General features: G+C 36.4%; 1 long non-coding RNA gene across 1 annotated transcript in view; it reads right to left on the reverse strand.

Moving 5' to 3' along the window:
* Window positions 1-3,136: 3,136 nt before the first annotated feature.
* Window positions 3,137-25,197, reverse strand: part of LOC129503904 (uncharacterized) — a 77,742-nt gene continuing 55,681 nt past the window's right edge. The window contains exon 4 of the long non-coding RNA XR_008663256.1: window positions 3,137-3,585. This is a non-coding gene — a long non-coding RNA (uncharacterized LOC129503904). The remainder of the gene's footprint in view (window positions 3,586-25,197) is intronic.

The following is a 25,197-nucleotide window of genomic DNA, read 5'->3' on the forward strand; positions in this document are numbered from 1 at the left end:
AGAAGGAAGAATGATAGGAGAGTAGAGATCAAGGCAAGAGGGAAAAAGGCAGCTCACAGAGGGTAAAGATGTCAGTTCTCAGATGCAGGGCTAAGCTGTTATTATCTTAGGGACTTCAGAGGAAAGCAGAGTCCTATTGTACCAATATATGAGTCTTAAGGTCTTTGATCTCATCGCTAAATAAGATCTCCCTAGAGTCCTGAGAATCATATTCACCTGGGTCTAAAGGAAAGTCCAGTGAGTAAGTCTCTCCCATTTTAGCAGTTGTTTTAGTTCCTTTGGGCTGATATAACACAAATACATAGACTGGGTGGCTTAAGCAACAGACATTTATTTCTTGCAGTTCTAGAGGCTGGGAAGTCCAAGATCAAGGCTTTAGCTGATTTGATGTTTGATGAGAGGGTCCACTTCCTGATTCATAGACAGCTATCTTTTGCTGTGTCCTCATGGCATATGTCACACAGTGGCAGAAGGGATAAGGGAGCTCTCTGTGGTCTCTTTCTTAAGGGCATTAATCCCATATGTGAGAAATCTACTCTTGTGACCAAATTATTTTCCCAAGACCCCTCCCCCATATACCATCTCACTAGGGATTAGGTTTCAACATACCAATTTGGGAAGGACATAAAAATATTCAGGCTACAGCAGAGCAGTCAACTCTTGTTCTCACTGGATTGTATCAGAGACTATCTTCTGATCTGGATATACAAATGAAGAAATTTGTCTTGGAAAGATTATTTCTTTTGCATCTTTAAAGGGTTAATTGCCTAAATTCATAGGAATTAAAAATAATCATTTTAATCCTCCTACATGCATTCTCATTACTCTTACTATTTTATTACACTTATAATAACGTCCTAAGTGTAAATTGTGTAGTGAAGGAGGAAAAATGATATTTGTGTTATTTCATGTATAAAATAATGTGGAACTATTTTTTTCCGTTGACATATATAGAACTTATTTTACAACCTGCCTGTGACCTATGTAGCCCACCCTACTTTCTATTGCTATATCTGCTATTTGCCATACATTTTAAATATTTATGCTACATTTGGATTAAATCTTTGGTTCCTAGAGGTGTTATGCATTCCTACATATATAACATTTACCTAATGTACCTGTGTAAATATCAATTATTTTTAAAAGACCGCCTCAAATGTATTTGTCCCTGAACCCCAAAGGAAAGCTCTTCTATGCTTAATCACCCTACTACTTTGTAGCACTCCTTATATAACTATTTTACTATATCTTTAATTATAGGCACACATGTGTCCTACTTTCACTGTGACTGATTGTACATGAACAAAAATCAGAGGCTGAGTCTTATTTATCTTTCCACTTCCGCCTTTGTCCTTACCATTCCACTTCTTTCTGAAAATATGCAGAGGTGATATTTAACAGATACAGGACAACTACGTGCTAGGTGACGTTTTTTATCATTTACTCTATTAGGCATTTAATCTATTATTTAATCATTTAATCTTTTATTCCTTTTAACTCAATACCTATGCAATAGGTATTAAAAGTATTTAGTTCTACAGAGAAGAAAACTAAAAGATACTCTAGCAAGGTTAAAAGAGGTGCTCAAGTTCACACAACTGGAACATGACAAGAGTAACATTCATGAATATAGGTCCACTAACCCCAAGGACCCTGAAATTTCCATATGCTCTCCTATTAAGTATTATGAGGTTAAGAATTTATTTAAACACTCTGAGTTAGTTTCACATGTCAATCTTCTTGCCATTAATAACATCTAAAGAGACAAAGGAAAGTAGTAATCAATTCAGATACTAATATGATTATGCTATGAATAACCTTCTAGGGAAAAAAGGTTAATATTTTATTATGAAATCTCTTATACCTTGCCTTTCCTCCAGAAAAAAAACACATGAGTTTAAAGCCTATTGTTTAGGCTTTTTCCTCTTTCAGAGGGAAGGGGTATACATTAATATGATGAAGCGTGCAAAATACGAAATGAATTAATCCACAAGCATTTACTTTGTATTTTGTACATGTACAAGTATTTTTATATGTGTAGATAATCACGTAACTGCTATCAAGATATGGAACATACCTAGCACTCCTGAGAGATTTGTTAATGGCCTTCCCTGTCACATCAGAAATAACACATTTTCTGTCTCCTGACCACATATTAACCTTACCGATGTTTTGAATTTCATACAAATGGAATTCCACACATGTGCATTTTTCCTTTCTCTAAACATAGTGTCTGTGAGATTAATCAATGTGGCATGTGGCCACATTTTTATCACTCCTTTGCATTTAATTCAATTCCAGTTTTTGCCAATCAGGGATGAAGATAATGAGAAAATTTTGATATATATTTTTCTTAATTATTTTATTAGTTTTTAAAAATCTTAATGTGAGTGTATATATAACACGTTATGTTAAATTAGTTTCAGGTGTGCAATATAGTGATTCAATTACTCTATACATTACTCGGTGCTAATCATAAGTGTGTTCTTAATCCCTATCACCCATTTCACTGATCCCCCACCCATCTCCCCCCTGATAACCATCAGTATATTCTCTATAGTTCAGAGTCTGCTTCTTGGTTTCTCTCTCTCTCTCTCTCTTTCTGTCTTTTGTTTGTTGTTGTTTCTTAAATTCCACATGTGAGTGAAATCATATGGTATTATCTTTAGATCAACCCATGTACCCATTTTTAATGGGCATCTCTCTAGGAATGGAATTGTTGAATCTGAGAAGCAGGTACATAAGCATCTGTAGTAAATTGATGTTTTAATGGAAAGTACAGCATGTTCATTGATAAGAAAGCAATGACCAGAACCATATATTAGAAATCACAGATTTGACCTTGGAGTTTTTCAGCACCATAGATATAATATACTGAGTTCCTTGAATTAGTAATTTTGATTTTTAATGTATTTATTGATAATCGAAATTATGCTTTTTTTTAATAAATTAATTTTTATTGGTGTTCAATTTACCAACATACAGAATAACACCCAGTGCTCATCCCGTCAAGTGCCCCCCTCAGTGCCCGTCACCCAGTCACCCCCACCCCCAGCCCTCCTCCCCCTCCACCCTCCCTTAGTTCATTTCCCAGAGTTAGGAGTCTTTATGTTCTGTCTCCCTTTCTGATATTTCCCACACATTTCTTCTCCCTTCCCTTATATTCCCCTTCACTATTATTCATATTCCACAAATGAATGAGAACATACACTGTTTGTCCTTCTCCAATTGACTTACTTCACTCAGCATAATACCCTCCAGTTCCATCCACGTTGAAGCAAATGGTGGGTATTTGTCGTTTCTAATGGCTGAGGAATATTCCATTGTATGCATAAACCACATCTTCTTTATCCAAATATGCAGAAAATAGATGATAAATATTGGTACATAATAGTTCTGTCCTCTATAAATTGTTTTTATTTTTATAAATCATGACATGCAGGATAAATAATTTAGGAGTAGCTTTAAAATTTTTATGAAATTGCTGGATAGATTTCCTTTATTGACTTTTCATCCTTTGTAGTCTTCTCATGCTTAAAATAAGACCTTGATACTTCATTACTTCATGGTGAAGGTGTGTGGGTTCTGTTTAGAAACAAAAGAAAAAAAAAGACTCGTGCTAGTGATGGATGTAGAGAAGGCTTTGGATGATTAAAAACAAAACAAAGAAAATCATCTATTCCTATCAGAAAACCAAACTTTCATCACTTTCCATTTCTGAGCTTTGGTCCATAAAGAAAAGTAGAAATTAATGAGAAAAATGGAAACCTCAGGTAGAGGGAAAAGCTAAAAGCAGATGGGCATGTGGCTTTCTCCTTTTAGATTCTGGGAGAAACAACATCACAGTGTATCATGCAGAATGTAATACATTTTATAGGCACTTAGGTCCCTTCCTGAGATAATGACACCATAGTCTGATGTAAAAGATGATTGAGAATTGAAAATGTATGCACCTGCCATAGTGTTGCTTTGGTGTGAAGTGAGACAATTTTATATCGTTAACTTTAAGGTCAACTGCTGAAGCCAGAGATGGGATGAGGCACATGACTCATGGGCAGAGAATCAGCACTATTATAAAGGCTGTAGGCATGGTCAACCTTAACAGAGTTGAGTTGGAAGGGCAGGGGAATAACCAAGCCCTGAGTGTGTGCCAAGGGAATAGAAACTTCAAAAAACAGGATACAAGATTAAAAAAAAAAAAGGAGATCAAATGTCATAAGTCAATTTTTAAGAACTGAGATAGAGACGAATTCCCTAGGATCCAGATCTCTTAACCCATCACTGTAGAATATGTACATTTTGCTTGATATCAAAAAATCAACTTCACAAAATATCTAGAGGGGAAATTTATGTAGATGGGGAAGCTAAGAAAAATGAAGATCTACAGTACAGAGTTTGAGTCATAACTTGAATGAAAGTTCAAATGAAATGGACCTATGATGAAATTGTTAACTTATCCAGCCATCTAAATATCACTGGTTTGCCATTTCATTTATTCTAAGGAGAATCTCATATTTCCCTTCCTACCCCTTTCTTTCTCTCCCTCCCGTTTTCCTATTTTCCTTTCCTTTTCTTCTCCTTTCTTGGTTTATTTAGATGATTTTGTTTATGTAGTTTATTATGATAATTTAGATATTTACTCATTTATTACTTTTGGGATAAATAACTGTACTTAGGATTTTAAGCAAACTGTAAGTTGTGCCTTGTACTATAATTATGTGATATAGTCAAAATGCCTGTTGCAAGAATATTTTAGAGGGCAGTAAATGACAACATAAAATGTGCACCTCTTTTAAATAGGCAAAGAATCTTTAAATAGATGGCATGTGGGCTAATTGACTAATTAAGTAATTGCAAAGCTTTAAATGGTGTCAAAAATTCTATGTCAAATAATGCCTCCACATTATGTTAAGTTTATACGGCCTGCCTGTAAACTTAGACTGTTTAAAATATCTATACTCCAGGACACCTCTAAGGAGGGCTAGATGGGATCTTTAACAAGCGATCAGGAACATGAAAGACATACATTAATTTTTGTGATTTCTTTCCTCCTCCCTGAGAGGACATTCACCACATGCCAGCAGCCTGCTCTGTTAGTGTTCTCTGTTGGCAAGTTCTCTTCCAGGATTTAAGGCAGAACAAAGACAGTTTCAGGAGGGAGGGGCAAGACGGCGGAGGAGGGGGTCCCCAGGTCACCTGTCCCCACCAAATGACCTAGATAACCTTCAAACCATCCTGAAAATCTACGAATTCGGCCTGAGATGTAAAGAGAGACCAGCTGGAACGCTACAGTGAGAAGAGTCCGCGCTTCTATCAAGGCAGGAAGACGGGGAAAGAGAAATAAAGGAACAAAAGGCCTCCGAGGGGGAGGGGCCCGCGAGGAGCCGGGCTGAGGCCGGGGCGAGTGTCCCCAGGACAGGAGAGCCCCGTCCCGGAGGAGCAGGAGCTGCACCAACCTTCCCGGGCGGAAAGGGGCTCGCAGGGAGTTGGAGCAGGACCCAGGAGGGCGGGGATGCCCTCGGGCTCCCGGGGACACTAACAGACACCTGCGCCCCGGAGAGTGCGCCGAGCTCCCTAAGGGCTGCAGCGCGCACGGCGGGACCGCCGGAGCAGCTCGGAGGGGCTCGGGCGGCGGCTCCAGCGGAGGGGGCTGCGGGGCGGGAGCGCGAATCCCACAGCGCAGGACCCGGAGCACAGGGCGCCGGGACACAGCCCAGGATCCGGCCTCCCCCGGGACAGGCAGAGGCCGGGAGGGCCCAGGACAGCGAGGACGCTCCTGCCCCGAGCTGAGCAGATCAGCGGCCCCGCCCCGGAGCCTCCAGGCCCTGCGGACGAGAGAGCCCCGGAGTTACTGCGGAGGCTGAATCCAGGCTTCCAGGGCTGCCGTAGCCACTGGGGCTGTTCCTCCTGGGGCCTCACGGGGTGAACAACCCCCGCTGAGCCCTGCAGCAGGAGGGGGCGGAGCAGCTCCCCCAAGTGCTAACACCTGAGAATCAGCACAGCAGGCCCCTCCCCAGAAGACCAGCTGGACGGACCAGTTCCAGGGGAAGTCAAGGGACTTGAAGTCTACAGAATCAGAAGATACTCCCCGTGGTTTTTGTGTTTTGTTGTTTTTTTTTTTCTTTTTGATTTCTGATTGCTTCCCCCACCACCTTTTTTTTCACCTTTCTTTCTTTTTCTTCTCTTTTTCTTCTTTTTTCTTCCTTTTTTCTTTTTCTCTTTTCTTTCCTTCTCTCTCTCTCTCTTTTCTCCTTTTCCCAATACAACTTGCTTTTTGGCCACTCTGCACTGAGCAAAATGACTAGCAGGAAAACCTCACCTCAAAAGAAAGAATCAGAAACAGCCCTCTCTCCCACAGAGTTACAAAATCTGGATTACACTTCAATGTCAGAAAGCCAATTCAGAAGCACTATTCTACAGCTCCTGGTGGCTCTAGAAAAAAGCATTAAGGACTCACGAGACTTCATGACTGCAGAATTTAGATCCAATCAGGCAGAAATTAAAAATCAACTGAATGAGATGCAATCCAAACTACAAGTCCTAACGACGAGGGTCAACGAGGTGGAAGAACGAGTGAGTGACATAGAAGACAAGTTAATGGCAAAGAGAGAAACTGAGGAAAAAAGAGACAGACAATTAAAGGACCATGAAGACAGATTAAGGGAAATAAATGACAGCCTAAGGAAGAAAAACCTACGTTTAATTGGGGTTCCCGAGGGCGCCGAAAGGGCCAGAGGGCCAGAATATGTATTTGAACAAATCCTAGCTGAAAACTTTCCCAATCTGGGAAGGGAAACAGGCATTCAGATCCAGGAAATAGAGAGATCCCCCCCTAAAATCAATAAAAACCGTTCAACACCTCGACATTTAATAGTGAAGCTTGCAAATTCCAAAGATAAAGAGAAGATCCTTAAAGCAGCAAGAGACAAGAAGTCCCTGACTTTTATGGGGAGGAATATTAGGGTAACAGCAGACCTCTCCACAGAGACCTGGCAGGCCAGAAAGGGCTGGCAGGATATATTCAGGGTCCTAAATGAGAAGAACATGCAACCAAGAATACTTTATCCAGCAAGGCTCTCATTCAAAATGGAAGGAGAGATAAAGAGCTTCCAAGACAGGCAGGAACTGAAAGAATATGTGACCTCCAAACCAGCTCTGCAAGAAATTTTAAGGGGGACTCTTAAAATTCCCCTTTAAGAAGAAGTTCAGTGGAACAATCCACAAAAACAAGGACTAAATAGATATCATGATGACACTAAACTCATATCTGTCAATAGTAACTCTGAACGTGAACGGGCTTAATGACCCCATCAAAAGGCGCAGGGTTTCAGACTGGATAAAAAAGCAGGACCCATCTATTTGCTGTCTACAAGAGACTCATTTTAGACAGAAGACACCTACAGCCTGAAAATAAAAGGTTGGAGAACCATTTACCATTCAAATGGTCCTCAAAAGAAAGCAGGGGTAGCCATCCTTATATCAGATAAACTAAAATTTACCCCGAAGACTGTAGTGAGAGATGAAGAGGGACACTATATCATACTTAAAGGATCTATCCAGCAAGAGGACTTAACAATCCTCAATATATATGCCCCGAATGTGGGAGCTGCCAAATATATCAATCAATAACCAAAGTGAAGAAATACTTAGATAATAATACACTTATACTTGGTGATTTCAATCTAGCTCTTTCTATACTCGATAGGTCTTCTAAGCACAACATCTGCAAAGAAACGACAGCTTTAAATGATACACTGGACCAGATGGATTTCACAGATATCTACAGAACTTTACATCCAAACTCAACTGAATACACATTCTTCTCAAGTGCACATGGAACTTTCTCCAGAATAGACCACATACTGGGTCACAAATCAGGTCTGAACCGATACCAAATGATTGGGATCGTCCCCTGCATATTCTCAGACCATAATGCCTTGAAATTAGAACTAAATCACAACAAGAAGTTTGGAAGGACCTCAAACACGTGGAGGTTAAGGACCATCCTGCTAAAAGATGAAAGGGTCAACCAGGAAATTAAGGAAGAATTAAAAAGATGCATGGAAACTAATGAGAATGAAGATACGACTGTTCAAAATCTTTGGGATGCAGCAAAAGCAGTCCTAAGAGGGAAATACATCGCAATACAAGCATCCATTCCAAAACTGGAAAGAACTCAAATACAAAAGCTAACCTTACACATAAAGGAGCTGGAGAAAAAACAGCAAATAGATCCTACACCCAGCAGAAGAAGAGAGTTAATAAAGATTCAAGCAGAACTCAACAAAATGGAGACCAGAAGAACTGTGGAACATATCAACAGAACCAGGAGTTGGTTCTTTGAAAGAATTAATAAGATAGATAAACCATTAGCCAACCTTATTAAAAAGAAGAGAGAGAAGACTCAAATTAATAAAATCATGAATGAGAAAGGAGAGATCACTACCAACACCAAGGAAATACAAACGATTTTAAAAACATATTATGAACAGCTCTACGCCAATAAATTAGGCAATCTAGAAGAAATGGACGCATTCCTGGAAAGCCACAAACTACCAAAACTGGAACAGGAAGAAATAGAAAACCTGAACAGGCCAATAACCAGGGAGGAAATTGAAGCAGTCATCAAAAACCTCCCAAGACACAAAAGTCCAGGGCCAGATGGCTTCCCAGGGGAATTCTATCAAACGTTTAAAGAAGGAACCATACCTATTCTACTAAAGCTGTTTGGAAAGATAGAAAGAGATGGAGTACTTCCAAATTCGTTCTATGAGGCCAGCATCACCTTAATTCCAAAACCAGACAAAGACCCCACCAAAAAGGAGAATTACAGACCAATATCCCTGATGAACATGGATGCAAAAATTCTCAACATGATACTAGCCAATAGGATCCAAGAGTACATTAAGAAAAGTATTCACCATGACCAAGTAGGATTTATCCCTGGGACACGAGGCTGGTTCAACACTCGTACAACAATCAATGTGATTGATCATATCAGCAAGAGAAAAACCAAGGACCATATGATCCTCTCATTAGATGCAGAGAAAGCATTTGACAAAATACAGCATCCATTCCTGATCAAAACTCTTCAGAGTGTAGGGATAGAGGGAACTTTCCTCAACATCTTAAAAGCCATCTACGAAAAGCCCTCGGCAACTATCATTCTCAATGGGGAAGCACTGGGAGCTTTTCCCCTAAGATCAGGAACAAGACAGGGATGTCCACTCTCACCACTGCTATTCAGCATAGTACTGGAAGTCCTAGCCTCAGCAATCAGCAACAAAAAGACATTAAAGGCATTCAAATTGGCAAAGAAGAAGTCAAACTCTCCCTCTTTGCCGATGACATGATACTCTACATAGAAAACCCAAAAGACTCCACCCCAAGATTGCTAGAACTCATACAGCAATTTGGCAGTGTGGCAGGATACAAAATCAATGCCCAGAAGTCAGTGGCATTTCTATACACTAACAATGAGACTGAAGAAAGAGAAATGAAGGAGTCAATCCCATTTACAATTGCACCCAAAAGCATAAGATACCTAGGAATAAACCTAACCAAAGAGGAAAAGGATCTATACCCTAAAAACTATAGAACACTTCTGAAAGAAACTGAGGAAGACACAAAGAGATGGAAAAATATTCCATGCTCATGGATTGGCAGAATTAATATTGTGAAAATGTCAATGTTACCCAGGGCAATTTACACGTTTAATGCAATCCCTATCAAAATACCATGGACTTTCTTCAGAGAGTTAGAACAAATTATTTTAAGATTTGTGTGGAACCAGAAAAGACCCCAAATAGCCAGGGGAATTTTAAAAAAGAAAACCATATCTGGGGCATCACAATGCCAGATTTCAGGTTGTACTACAAAGCTGTGGTCATCAAGACATGTGGTACTGGCACAAAAACAGACACATAGATCAATGGAACAGAATAGAGAACCCAGAAGTGGACCCTCAGCTTTATGGTCAACTAATATTCGATAAAGGAGGAAAGACGATCCACTGGAAGAAAGACAGTCTCTTCAATAAATGGTGCTGGGAAAATTGGACATCCACATGCAGAAGAATGAAACTGGACCACTCTCTTGCACCATACACAAAGATAAACTCAAAATGGATGAAAGATCTAAATGTGAGACAAGATTCCATCAAAATCCTAGAGGAGAACACAGGCAACACCCTTCTTGAACTCGGCCACAGCAACTTCTTGCAAGATACATCTGTGAAGGCAAAAGAAACAAAAGCAAAAATGAACTATTGGGACTTCATCAAGATAAAAAGCTTCTGCACAGCAAAAGAAACAGGCAACAAAACTCAAAGACAACCTACAGAATGGGAGAAGATATTTGCAAATGACATATCAGATAAAGGGCTAGTTTCCAAGATCTATAAAGAACTTATTAAACTCAACAGCAAAGAAACAAACAATCCAATCATGAAATGGGCAAAAGACATGAAGAGAAATCTCACAGAGGAAGACATAGACATGGCCAACATGCACATGAGAAAATGCTCTGCATCACTTGCCATCAGGGAAATACAAATCAAAACCACAATGAGATCCCACCTCACACCAGTGAGAATGGGGAAAATTAACAAGGCAGGAAACCACAAATGTTGGAGAGGATGTGGATAAAAGGGAACCCTCTTACACTGTTGGTGGGAATGTGAACTGGTGCAGCCACTCTGGAAAACTGTGTGGAGGTTCCTCAAAGAGTCAAAAATAGACCTGCCCTACGACCCAGCAATTGCACTGTTGGGGATTTACCCCAAAGATTCAGATGCAATGAAACGCCGGGACACCTGCACCCCGATGTTTCTAGCAGCAATGTCCACAATAGCCAAACTGTGGAAGGAGCCTCGGTGTCCATCGAAAGATGAATGGATAAAGAAGATGTGGTTTATGTATACAATGGAATATTCCTCAGCCATTAGAAACGACAAATACCCACCATTTGCTTCAACGTGGATGGAACTGGAGGGTATTATGCTGAGTGAAGTAAGTCAATCGGAGAAGGACAAACCTTATATGTTCTCATTCATTTGGGGAATATAAATAATAGTGAAAGGGAATATAAGGGAAGGGAGAAGAAATGTGTGGAAAATATCAGAAAGGGAGACAGAACATAAAGACTCCTAACTCTGGGAAATGAACTAAGGGAGGGTGGAAGGGGAGGAGGGCTGGGGGTGGGGGTGACTGGGTGACGGGCACTGAGGGGGGCACTTGACGTGATGAGCACTGGGTGTTATTCTGTATGTTGGCAAATTGAACACCAAGAAAAAAATAAATTTATTATTTAAAAAAAGACAGTTTCAGCTCTCACAGGAGTCACTTTTTCTTTTTCCCTTTAGCATTTTTAATGAAAAATTTCAAGTATAGAACAAAGTTGAAATAATGATACAATGATCACCCACATACCACCCACTACCTACCTATCCACATGATTACTTTATCACATATCTATCCTCTCTACCATCTAACCTTCCATCGTGATTTTTATATTTCAATGTAAGTAATGAAAGATTGAACTTCTGAATTATGTACACTACATGCCATAATTAAGTCAATTCTGTGCTGTACCCACTTATTCAGACTTTCAAATGTTCATGAATTATAGAATACATATATTAACACTCTGGCCTACTGTTAATCTATACCCAGAAAAACAAAAGATATGAAATGTTGAATCAAAGGAAACATCCCTCCAGAATATAAATCATATTCTCACTTGGCCAATAACTCCTTTGTAACTATATGGTACTTCTAATTTCCAAATAACTTTGGCTTATATATAATGCGTCGTAAGTCATTGTCCTGAGTCTCCGCCACCATTTTATGGCTTTGGCTTAGAAATGCCCAAGCCAAAAAATCAGAAACTGAAAGCTTATCTTTTGATTCCAATTCTGTGCTCTGTCATTCTACTCCAGCATCACCAGTTTTTCTGTTGTAGATTAAAAATAAAATTCAGTGTGTGAAACATTATATCCCACTTTGTCACACACAAAAGCCCATCCCTTTCATTCTTTATTGAAATTTTGTCACTACGTTCACATTAATATCATAGATATCTCTAGGGTTACTGGAAAATGCTTGAAGCTTTTCATACAAAAGTTACTTTTTAAGGTTTTTATAAAGTGGTTTCATTAATGAGCACATTGCTTGGAATTATCAGGTATTCTCTGTCAAGCATTTTTAAAAATCATCCCTTTTCTGCAGAACATGCTGGTTTTTGATGCAGTACACAGACTGTCTCATGTGTAAAGTTAAAGGAAGACATTTTTAAAAGAACGTGAGCAGAGTTTAGAAAGCCAGCATTTTTTTTTTTTTTTGGTGTTAAGTAGAATGTGCTAGAGTTAGAGAAAATCTCTGATATAAGGGTCCAGAAGCTTCTCTGGTACTGACTAACTCAAATGTCCAAACATGGCATCAGGAAGTAACAGAGCTTCTGGCAGTTTTCTTGTACCTGCTACAGAGGCAAACCATGACCTGTCTTCCAGAAATTACTACTTTGTAAAGAACTATTTCTGGCAGCCTCCCAGAAGACAAAAACTGCTCCCCCTGAAATGTATCACATTGGAAATTTGAGGGAGAAAATTGGAAATAATTCCAGCAAATACAAGAGTTTCTCTAGGCCATATAGCATGGGCTGACTCCGATGTTGAAGGAATGCAGAAGGTTATATGAATAACTAATTTTAATAGAAATACCAAATTGTTTTTACAGGATTTACATTATTTTAAACTTTGTTAAAGTTGTATAAATGTTGTGATTTTATTCCATCCTTGCTATCACTCAATGTTGTTATACTTTTTAAAATTTACCGATCTCCTGATAGATGTAACATAGTTTCTCTCTGGGGTACTATTTCATATTTCCCTGCCATATATGCAATAAGCATTTATTTTTGACATTTAGGTATCCTTATATTTGTATCTTTGTATCTGATGCTATACTAAACAAACTCATATACTATGAACTGGTGTATTGTGATGTAGAAGTAGAAAGTGGAGTGGTTAAGAATCAAACTCAGCAGTCAAACTACGGAATCATGCCTCCTTTGCTCACTACCACAGTGAGCTTGGGGAAGTCATTAACTTTCCGTGACTCATGTACCTAATCTTTAAAGTAGGCATGTGAATATACAAATCACAGATTTACTGTGAGGATTAAAAGTGTTATTATACAAAAAGTACTGAGATAAACATGTTGACTAAAAAAAAAAAATACTGAGACAGGTGTTGAGCACATAGTAAGCACTATATAAAAGTTGACAAAGGAACCCAGTATTTTATTAAGATTGCATTCTCCAAATATCCCAATGAAATAATTTTAAAAAGCAAACCCCGTAAGAGCTAAATAAAAGATACTTTCGGTGACCTTCTCCAAACTTCTGCTGCCAAAGCCTAGAAATAGATTGCCACTTTGCTAGATGGCCTTAGGTGCCAATTTGACATCAACTCAGTGTATACAATCAATTATCTATTAATCAACCATTAATATGGTAAAAAGAAATAACAATCATGGGTAATACTGCTTGTTGCTCCTTACCAGTATCTCATGATGTTGAAAACCATATTTAGAGACAAGTTCATTTGTAAATTGAATCAATCGTCCAAAAGTTAGCAGCTGGGATTTTTCTTTTTTATTCATGTTTTTAAATAAGATTCACTTATTATTTGAGAGAGAGAAAGCATGCATTAGTGGTAGGGAGAAGTGGAGGGAGGGGAGAGAGAGAATCTCAAGCAGACTCGCCACTGAGCTTGGAGCCCATAAGGGCTGAGATCCTGAGGCTTGGAGCCCTGAGATCATGACCTGAGCTAAAATCAAGTGTCAGATGCTTAACACTTAATGAGATTTTCTAAGATAAAGAGAAGATTTCCTCTAGGGTTTTAAAAGACATTATTTTATTTTTTTGAAGGCATTTTAAAACGGGAAAATAGTAAGTTCAAACACAGTGAATTTAATAAAGAAGACATTGATCTTGAATAATAAATGCAGTTGTTTAATTTTTTAAAGGGTTGTCTATTTGAAGATATTTATGTATAAACTGTTATTTCTTTATAGAATAGATTTTACTCCCACATGGGCAGACTTCAATTGCCAGTTTTCAGTAGGACTACTTGGAAATGGGCTGATGTCTATAGATAGACTTTACTTTTTCTACTCACTCATTTAGGTTTTTATTTTTTTAAAACACAATGTTTTGAAAAGAAAGGAATTCTTTAAATTATTTCTTATGTTCTCTTGTTGATTTATGTTTGAGCACAACTAGTAAATATTGATTATCAGGGTTCTTATCAACTGACAATTCATTCCAATCTCTAAGATAATTATGATGGTCTAAGATACTTTCATGTGTTCATTTGGCTGGGCCATGGGGTACCCAGATATTTGGTCAAACATTATTTTGGGTGTTTCTCTGAGGGTAATTTTTGATAAGATTAACATTTAAATAGAGGGATTTAAGTAAAGCAGATTGCCCTCCATAATGTGTCTGGGGGCTCATCCAATCAGTTGAATCCCTGAATAGAACAGAAAACTGGGGACACTTGGGTAGCTCAGCAGTTGTACGTATGCCTTTGGTTCACATGAGGCTCCCTACAGGGAGTCTTCTTCTCCCTCTGCCTGTGTCTCTGCCTCTCTCTCTCTCTGTGTGTCTCTCATGAATGAATAAATAATAATAATAATAATAATAATAATAATAATAATAAAGAACAGAAAGACTGGCCTCCTCCAAGCAAGAAATAATTTCTCTGGCACACTGCCTTTGGACTTTATCTGCAACATTGATTCTCCCTGGTACTATAGCAGAAGCTCTTCAGATTCAAGCTGGAGCATGGGCTGTTCTGGGTTCCAGTCTGCTGACCTTGGACTAAAACTGCAGCATCAGCCTGCCTCGGTATCTACTCTGCAGATTTTTGACTTGCCACCCTCCAGAATCATGAACCAATTCCTAATAATAATCATCACTTCCTTACTTTCTTCCTGCCCTCCTTCCCTCCTTCCTATATACTCTTCCACACACATATTATAACAGATTTATTCACTCTGATTCATCACAGAATAAGCTTTAATCTAATTTTTATGTAAATAGTTGTAGATTAATATCTTAATTCAGGGCAACGATGTAGGTCTGGAGCCAATCATTTATGTCCATCTAAAAATATGACAGATCATTAGGGTACAACATCCAAAAGGATAATCAAAGTTTTTTTTTTTTTACCCATGTTGTTTACATATTTGAAAACATTGCTTTCCAGCACTTTTTTGAAAAGACAATACAAAGTCTTTTTTTTTAATTTTTATTTATTTATGATAGTCATACATAAGAGAGAGTCATACAGAGAGAGAGAGAGGGAGAGAGAGAGACACAGGCAGAGGGAGAAGCAGGCTCCATGCACCGGGAGTCCGACGTGGGATTCGATCCCGGGTCTCCAGGATCCCACCCTGGGCCAAAGGCAGGCGCCAAACCGCTGCGCCAACCAGGGATCCCTGACAATAGAAAGTCTTAAGCAATTTCCAATAAGATATGATAAATTCAAGGCATGCTTACTCAACTCCTACCCTTGAAATCTTTCAAAATGGTCAAAAAGATGCAACGAGATAAAATGTTCCATTTGTATTTATTGAGCAGAGGCATTCTCTTTAATAGTCTTGTGTTTTTTTTTAAATAGTAATTTAAGAGAACTCTACATTTTTAAAAAGTGATTCAAAAGAATTCTTTTTAAAAATATAATGACTAAGGTTTGAGGGATTGTGATTTTTTTTTGTAGTGTCCTTGTTCCTTACCACAGCCTGATATTTTAGACATAACCCAATAGCTCTATTCATCCCAAGGCCTAATATTCCTGAAAGAAAGCTTTGCTGGAAGTGAGGCATTAAGGATAATACAGAAAACTAAAGATGCCTTTACTTGGAGGTGCTACCTGGATTTGATTTTTAAAACTTTCTAATTACCAAAAAGCAAAACAAAAACAAAACAAAACAAAACAAAACACATCCTGTGAGTAGGGAGGCAGAAAAATGAGCCCTACTAAATATTTGTCCTGGTTATCTGTTTGCTTTCAATAAGAGACCAAATCTGAATCAGAAGAGTTATCATACTATGTATAAAGGTGGAAAAGTGACCTATGTTCATATCCAGTCAATTATTGGGCAAACATACAAACAAAAAAAATGCAATTAAAACAAAAAGGCAAATTGAAATGCCCCAAGTCAAATCTGAATAAGTTGGTAGCTTTGAATAGATACTCACACATATTATAATAGCATCAAAGGTAAGAATTATTTAAAATTATAGGTGATTTGGGGCACCTGGGTGGTGTAGTTGGTTAAGCCGCTAATTCTTGATTCTCAGATTTTGATCTCAGGGTCATGATATCAAGTCTTGCATCAGGTTCTGCACTCAGCAAGTAGTTTGAGATTCTTTCTCCTATGTCCCTCCCCAACCATGTGCTCCCTCTCTCTGTCTCTCTGTCTCTCAAATAAAATAAGTCTTTAAAAACACTAAAAGTAAAATTATAGGTGATTTATGAATTTCAGACTCCAGATATAAGAATAATTTAGTCGTTCTTTAACAATCTAAAATAAATTAATGAAAAAAGAACTCTTCTTACAAATAACTTGAACAGAAGAAGCAACAAGAGGTAAAAAAGTTATAAGGAGATAGAAAAAATGTTCATTACCCTGGCAGTTATCAACAAATAAAAATAGTAATAAACTAATTACATGAACTTAAAAGTATTGGAGTTAGAAAACAGACTACTGAAATCAATTATTGGTAGTAAGATATTTGGAGAAATAAATAGAATACGGAAAGAGAGGAGAATAAAAGGCATTACAGAGAAAATAAATGACAACTTAGCAGACATATTAATAGCTAAAAACTGCATTTTTTGGCCCTGTTCTAAGCACTTTGCATATATGAACTTAATCGTCACAAAAGTCTTCTGAGGAAAATTATATTATTATTTACCATTATATCCAATCCAGATAAACTCAGTGGATTAACTGAGGCTCAGAGAGATTGAATTATTCTGTGGTCACATAGCAATTAAATTATGGAGGTGCCATTGAAGCCTAATCAAGCTTTCATCAGAATGCATTCTTAACCCTTATGCTAACTACATCTCATGAGGCAGCACAGAAATGGCCAAAGAAATTCAACACACACATAATAGGTGATCCTAAAATAGAAAAAAAAGAGAAGGAACAATTAAAATAGTTTGAATAAAGTTATCAATTTAATTACTTCTGAATAGGCACATTACACACCAGAAAAAAATCATAAAGAGAGAATTATACTGAGATATATCCTAACAAGTTACCAAACAAATTCAACTAGGAAGTACCCAGATAAAAAATGCAAGGCACCTGCCAGGTGTAGTATCACTCTGAACTTAACCTTTTCCATATTAATAGTCATTTTAGAAGACTTAGTAGATACAGGATTGAACAGGAGGAAGAAAAAGTTTCAGTTGAAATATATATATATTTAATTTTACATATATATAAATATATACATATATAGTTATATTTTACATATATATATATATAGCTAGAACAAAGACATTTCCAGTTATACAGGAGCTTATTCTCTGAGGAAAGGGGAGATTTAAAAAGTGACAAAATTCAGCTAAACAGGCACAAAATCATTATGTATATATAATCACTATAACTAACTATAACTTAAAAATTTAAAACAAAGGAAATGGAAAGCCAACAGAGGATAAAATACAAATATTGAAAACTAAATATATTTTAGTAATATCTCTGGGACTTCATATGTTGAAATGTTAATTTTTTCTTTAATCCTCAAAACTTTCATTCTACAAAAATAATAGTAGATTAAAATAGAAAATTTTGATGCATTGACATATAAAATAGGATGCCAATTTTGGGGGAGTAGGTAGGTATATTAAATTACTGGAGTGTTAAACTGTTAGCTTCAATCATTTCTGAAAAACAGAATTTGAAGATGGAAGATCTTCTAGTAAACATTTCTGTACTCTCTGTAGTTTTTATATAAGTGGTATGTGCTATTTAATAAACTAATAAAAAAGATCAGACAGCTTAGGTTCAAGTCTCATAGACCTTAGGTAATTTACTTAAATTTTCTAAGTCACAGATCCTCATCTGAAAAATAGTGATAATGAAAGTACACACCTCAGACTACAAACACAAAAGAGACATGTTTAAGTATTAAATAGTGCAGGTAAATAATTTGGCATGGTGTCTGGTACCTAATGATCATACAGTTATAGTTAAGAGTTGTTGTGATGATGCCTATTTGTTTTTCTTTTCATTTTACCTCAATTGTGTTTTAGAAATTTATGGTAAATATAAAGACAAGAAAAAATTTTAAGGCCATAATTGTGTTAGTCTGTCTCTTTTCAAATTGTATTTCAAAGCTAGAACTTTAAGTTGACTCCTTGCAGGGTATGTACCATGATCTCTGTTTGAAATTATACATTATGACTCAGGAGAAAAGGTGGGAGTTTTTCCTTGTAAGGCTCTAAGTAAAAACACAACGTACAAGCTGATCAAACACCTTCTATTCAATCCTAGTTGAACTCGAGCTGCAAAGGACAGTAGGAAATTCAATATTAGATCCTTCTATCCTGGCCCGGATCACTTGGCATTTTACATCCTAACTTGGTCCTTTTAGTGAATTCACCTGTGGTTCCCCCCACTGTTTTCAATAGACTTGAACTCTGAAAATGACTCAGCTGATTTCTTAAACTCTGTATCCTCTCACCATGTGTTTTGGAAAATACTTAATACCTTTCCTTTTTCCTAGATGTTTATATTTGCTTAGCAAAGAAGTGATTTCTGTGGTAGTTATTTAACACTCTAAAGGAATCTTGATGGAGCCTTCCAGTAGTACTTTAAATTAAATGAAACACATTTTGACAGAATAAATAAAATTTAAACTCTTAAAATTTAGACTTCATTCATTAACTTAAGTTTCTTCCAAAGTTGAGGTAGGGGTTAATACCTTGGAATTCATTGTGCTTAATATACCTCTGTATTTTATTCATTATTGCTGTTTACTCCTAGAAATCTTGCAGTATTTGTTCTTTTAGGGCATAAGTGCAAAACTTTGCAAGGACTTTGCTTCTCAGTATCACTTGACTCATTTTTGATTCCCTCATTGTGATTGGAAACACTACAACACAGTTAATTATTTTTGTTTGTTTTTACTTTTTTACGTTAATGGTGACATAAACCTTTGAAAGGAAATCTTATGTTTCAAACTGAAGAAAAGTTTTTTTTTTCTTTCTTTTTGCATACATTTTAGAACATCTATTGGCTACTGTCATTTATATAATCTCAAACGTGAGCTGCAGTTTGAGGAATATGGCACCTGCACAACTCTTACAATAATTGCTAAGAGAATCCAAAGTCACATTAGAAACATGGGATACCTGTGCTGTAGAAACCTCTACTTCTATATGCGTCAACATCTGCTTATTTTGAGCATAAAATATATTTGAATGAATAATCTGGACGGATTTAGAAGTGTTCTGACCTTCCACATGAGCATTTTTATAGCTAGATGGGAAAAAGTCATTAAATATTTTTGCATATTAATGAAATACTTTCAGAGCTGTGTTTATATTGAAGAATATGCAACCACATTTAAAACATTGAAAAGTAAGTCTTCTTGAAGCATATTTGTTATAACTACTGAAATATTTTAGGCAGGTGTTTAGAGTAGGTGATAACTTTATTTTTCAACTTTGTTCTTCTAAAGAGACTGAGCCCTGAGTTATTTACTTATAATGAGATATCAGTAACATAAAATAATTCAGCCAAAAATTAAGATAATTCATCCTTTTCTCATTATCTTGTTATTGTGGTATTGGTAACTTTTTTTTCCTTATTCTTTCCTCAACTACGGGGATAACCTATACATCAGTTTTTACTTACAAAACCCTCTTTCCATTTAAGAGTCAAGCCAATTCCAATTGTAATGTTCACAGTGAATTCAGTAGTTAAATATGTCACCTTTTGACTGATAATGACCCATATTTTTACTATAACTTTAATTTCCTGTATCTCTGCTTCTGGTTTACCTATATTTACTGTTCTATTAAAGCAATGTGCAGAGCACTTGGGTGGTTCAGTGGTTGAGCGTCTACCTTTGGCTCAGGTTGTGATCCTGGGGTCCTGGGATTGAGTCCTGCATTGGGCTCCCTGCAGGGAGCCTGCTTCTCCCTCTGCCTATGTCTCTGCCCTCTCTCTGCATGTCTCTCAGGAATAAATAAATAAAGTCTTTTAAAAAAATAAAGTAATGTGCATGTACTGGAATGTATGCAGCTATTCTTGATATTCACACAATCATGGACTAGGAGATAATCATATAATAAAACAGTATTGTTGGAAATAATGGACTTGCATTTATTTGAAAAATCAAAAAGATGAGATTAGTTGTAGATGAAAAGTGATTTGAATGTAACAACTCAGAAAAAGGGCAATGGTGATTGAAATTTAATAGCTTCACCTATATATCCCTACCACTCAGCAGTGGAACTCGGTTTTAAGATAATCAGGCTGGTACAGAGCTGTCTGAAACTGCCTCCTATTCTAACCAACTCCCTGTTTGTTCTGGTTCTTGTCTATCCTTCATACTTACTGACTCATGATAACCTTAATCCTTTCTTAATTCTCTAAGCTACAGTCTTTAACCTTTCTTAATTGGGTTTACGTAAAATGGATTCATGCTTTTGGAAATGGATATTTTTTGTGTGAAATAGAGCTTTTAGGTATGCATTTCTTAGCAAAGTGTGTTAATTGAATCTAAAGGTCTTGCTAAATACTTACTAGTCATAATTCCACAGGTATGCCAACAAGTCCAGGGTTTACAAGTCTAGAATTTGTTGGTTAATTCAGTTAGAATCTAATTTGGCACTGATTGCAAAAGCCCTGTGTTTGTCTCACATGGTCCAGTAGTCCTTAGCAAAATATAATGTATCTTCCTATCAGTCAAAACCTAATAGAGATATGAAATCTTAACTTTTGTTGAACCTAGGATATACCCTTCTTTCAATTTTTCTGTAAATTCAAAAATACCTCAAATCTTAGGGAATAAACATTTTTTTTACAGAAACTGAGCCACTTATCAAAACAAATTAAAATATAACTCAATTTAATTACATCCCATTTATTAAACATTTTCTATGTATAAGATATTAAAATGAGGGTTATGGAGAATGGTATAGTAAGGAAAGCACCGTAGTCTATTCTGTTAAGGAAATTAGATCTAGTAGTAGAGAATGATAGGCACACAATGCCTAAATTGTTAAAATGGCTTGTAATGTACTTCACTTCCAAAGAAGAGCAAAGACAAAAAAAAATAATAATTCCAACACATGTAACAGAGGAGGTGAATTCATCTAAGTAAATTTACTTAATGTTGGGATAATCTGTATGATCAAAGTCAAAATGGTCAAGAGAGTGCTTTCCCAATGCTCCTTTTTTTTCTTTCTCTATTCCTGCCCTCAACAAAAATTGAACTATATTAATATCCTTTTCTGTTATACCATGCATCTACTGATGATCTGAAAGCTATTTTAAATAAAAGAGTTAATATTGACTATGGTGTTGTTAGTAGTTCAAAATGTAGATCAATAGGAGGATAAATTTCTGGGGGATCTTCCTTCTGTAGAATGAAAGAAAAGTGTTGTAGGTTAAAATAAAAGCACAAGTATTTCAGCCTCTCCAGAAATAAGTATTGCAAGTAAAATAAGATAAAAAGAATTGGACATTTAATATCTGTCTGATGTTAAGTAATAACTTAATCTCTAATAATATTTTTAAGACAGGATCAAAGACATTAAGCAAATTGCCTAAGGATGTACAGCTAGTATTTCATAAAAAGAAAATTAAATTTGCTTCTGATGATTTACAGCAAATTTCTGATCTTTCCTTGATTTTTCTTTCTTCTTTCATTCTTTTTTTTTTTAAGATTTTATTTATTTATTTGACAGAGAAATAGCAAGAGAGCACAAGCAGGGGAAGCAGGCAGAGAGAGAGTGAAAACCAGGCTCCCTGTGGAGCAGGGATTGGAGATCATGACCTGAGCCCAAGGCAGATGTTTAATCAACTGAGCCACCCAGGTGCCCCTCTTCCTTTATTCTTTTCTGTTTTTCCTCCGTATTTCCAGTCTGATGTGTATATTTGTTTACTTCCCTTTATGGAACATGCACTGTCCTGGGCAACTGGGTTCATTTTGGAAAACTTCATATATTTATTTGGTCCCTGCTGTAATGAAAGTTAGATTAAGTTCTATGAAGGAACTTGGTGATACATATGGACTTTAAAGAATAACACAAACAACTGTGTGTGTGTGTGTGTGTGTGTGTGTGTGTGTTTCCTGATGTGACATATATCTTGAAGGGAGCTAGTTTGCTAGGTAATTATTCGTACCTAATTTGAATGATTACAGAAAATCTCCAGGACTGAAAGACATTTACCTTAACTGCAGGAGAGAGCCGATGGACCTATTCTGTTACTAAATTTGTATAAAAACAATATTTTTAAGAAAATAGTATATGTCATATACTGTAGTAGTGTTTAAGATACAATGACAAAGCTATCAAAATGGTAAAACAAAAGCAAGATTTCTATACCCACATACCTTTTAGTGGAGGGAACAGAAACTAATCAGCAAACAACATGAATGCATGTGACATGCTCTACATTCTATTCTAAGAAGTACTTCAGCATTTGAGTGTACTGATGAGTTAGGGAGGCACAAGCAGAAAACTGATGAAAAGTTTCCAGAAGAAATAATTTTGCAGCTACCCGAAGGAAGATTTAAATAGCCAAGGGAATAGAAATAGGCAAAATATTTAAGTAAGGGGAGTAGGACATAAAGTGGGCAAAAATATGTATGTTTATAGAACTAAATAAAGACCAATGTGGATAGCATGCAAAGATAGAGGTTTGCTAGAGGTACTTATAATGGGATATTATGTTATCCAACAATGAGGTGTGTGTGTGTGTGTGTGTGTGTGTGTGTTTCTGAGAGAGATAAAGGAGTAACAGATGATGATGGAGACGATGATGGTATTTTATTTAAAAAAAAACATTCCTGCAATAAAAGAAGAATTTAAATACATATTTTACATCTGTCACACACACAAAATAATTCAAAGTGGATCATAGACCTGAAGGTAAAATGAAAACCTAGGTAACTCCTAGAGGATAACATAGGAGAATTGAAGTAACTTTGGATTTAGCAATGATGTTTTAGAAACAACACTTTGTGTTTTTGTTTGTTTAAAGATTTTATTTGTTTATTTGAGAGAGAGATAGAGCACAAGCAGGGAGAGTAAGAGGGATAAGGGAGAGGAACAAGCAGACTCCCCACCAAGTAGGGAGCTCTATGCGGGGCTTGAACTCAGAACCCGGAGATGATGACCTGAGCTGAAGTCGGTTGCTCAATTGACTGAGGTATTCAGGGGCCCTAGAAGAACAATCATTGAAAGAAAAGGTAATAAGTTGGACTTCATTAAAACTGAAAATGTCTGCTCTGTGAAAGGATTGCTCAGAGAGTGAAAAGACAAGACTGATGAATCACTGACGTCTACCTCTGAGACCAATACTACAGTAAATGTTAATTAATTGAATTTAAATTAAAAAGAAAGAAAAGACAAAGCCTTGGAGAAAATGTTAGTAAGCATCTCATATAAAACTGTCCACTAATGGGAACTCTGGGTGGCTCAGCGGTTTGGCGCCTGCCTTTGGCCCAGGGCACGATCCTGGAGAACCAGGATCGAATCCCACGTCGGGCTCCCGGTGCATGGAGCCTGCTTCTCCCTCTGCCTATGTCTCTGCCTCTCTCTCTCTCTCTCTCTCTCTCTCTCTCTGTGTGTGTGTGAGACTATCATAAATAAATAAAAAATTTAAAAAAACTGTCCACTAAAATATACAAAGGACTCTTAAAACTCAATATTTAGAAAATGACCCAATTAAAAATTTGGCATGAGTTCAAAGCAACTGGAGGAAGCAAGACAGATAAGTAAGCACACAGGAGCAACAATCAAAATAACAGGTTTGTCAGTAGCAATAATAAAAAATCAAGAAATTGTGGAATAATGCTTTCCAGATTATAAAATGTATTTGGTGTCAGTTTAGAATTATATCTCAAGATAAGGATTCTTAAAGCACTCTTAAGATATTTTCAGATGAGAGAGGGAGAGACATACAGAGATTTCAGGGATCAGTTCCCAGCTAAAAGACTCCCTAAAAATATACTCTAAGACAGAAATTGAACCCAGATGGAGAAAATACAGTGACAAGAATAAAACAAAACAAAATAAAACAACAAATAAAATCCCAGATAAGCCTGTGGGTGAAGCTAAACAATATTTAATGAATAAGTATAATAATTAACATCACTAATTTATGAAATAAAAATTTTAGGTGATTCTAAAATAGTGGGCAACAGTGTCTATAAAATGGGACCAATCAGAGTTAAATAATAACAGATTTTTCATGTTGTACAGAAAGATAATAGTCATATTGATACATTTTAATGTTGAGAAAAGAAGTAAGACAAAATTTATAGTAAATCAGTTGAAAACTTCAAGTGGATATATAACCAATTCTATTTTAAGTATAATGCAATTAAAATAAACCTTAATTTTTACAAATGGGAAAAAAAACATATAGAATCAAGTCAACGTTAAGATATCAAATCAAGCTGGTAGAGATAAATGAAATACATAAGTAATAATAATGAATATAATATATTTTTCTAATAAAAGACAAATGCAAATTAAATTTAAAAAGTGAGGCTCATAAATAGTATACGAATCTTAGATCACTTACATATTTGTTCTTCACTAGATAGGAAGAAACTAATTTCTACATATTCATATTTCTATTAATTGAATCTTAGGTTCCTTTGTAGGCACATGAGTTACTTACCCAAATAAATATTAAATTCTTAAGAATAAAAAAAAATAAAGTAAAAAGTACAAATAAAATAAAAGTGAACTACGAGTTTCAAAGAGAAATGCAACATAAAAATCCCTAAAGATTGGAGATGAAAGAAAAAAAGATAAACTGAGAAAACTAAACAAAGGAACATAATCTGTGTATCTTATATTATAAAAATTTTATGAAAGAATGTATGCAAAAAATCATTATTAGAAATAAAGTGTCATGTCATGTT

Source organism: Nyctereutes procyonoides, unplaced genomic scaffold (genome assembly GCF_905146905.1).
Source record: "Nyctereutes procyonoides isolate TBG_1078 unplaced genomic scaffold, NYPRO_anot_genome, whole genome shotgun sequence".
Classification (NCBI taxonomy): Eukaryota; Metazoa; Chordata; class Mammalia; order Carnivora; family Canidae; genus Nyctereutes; species Nyctereutes procyonoides.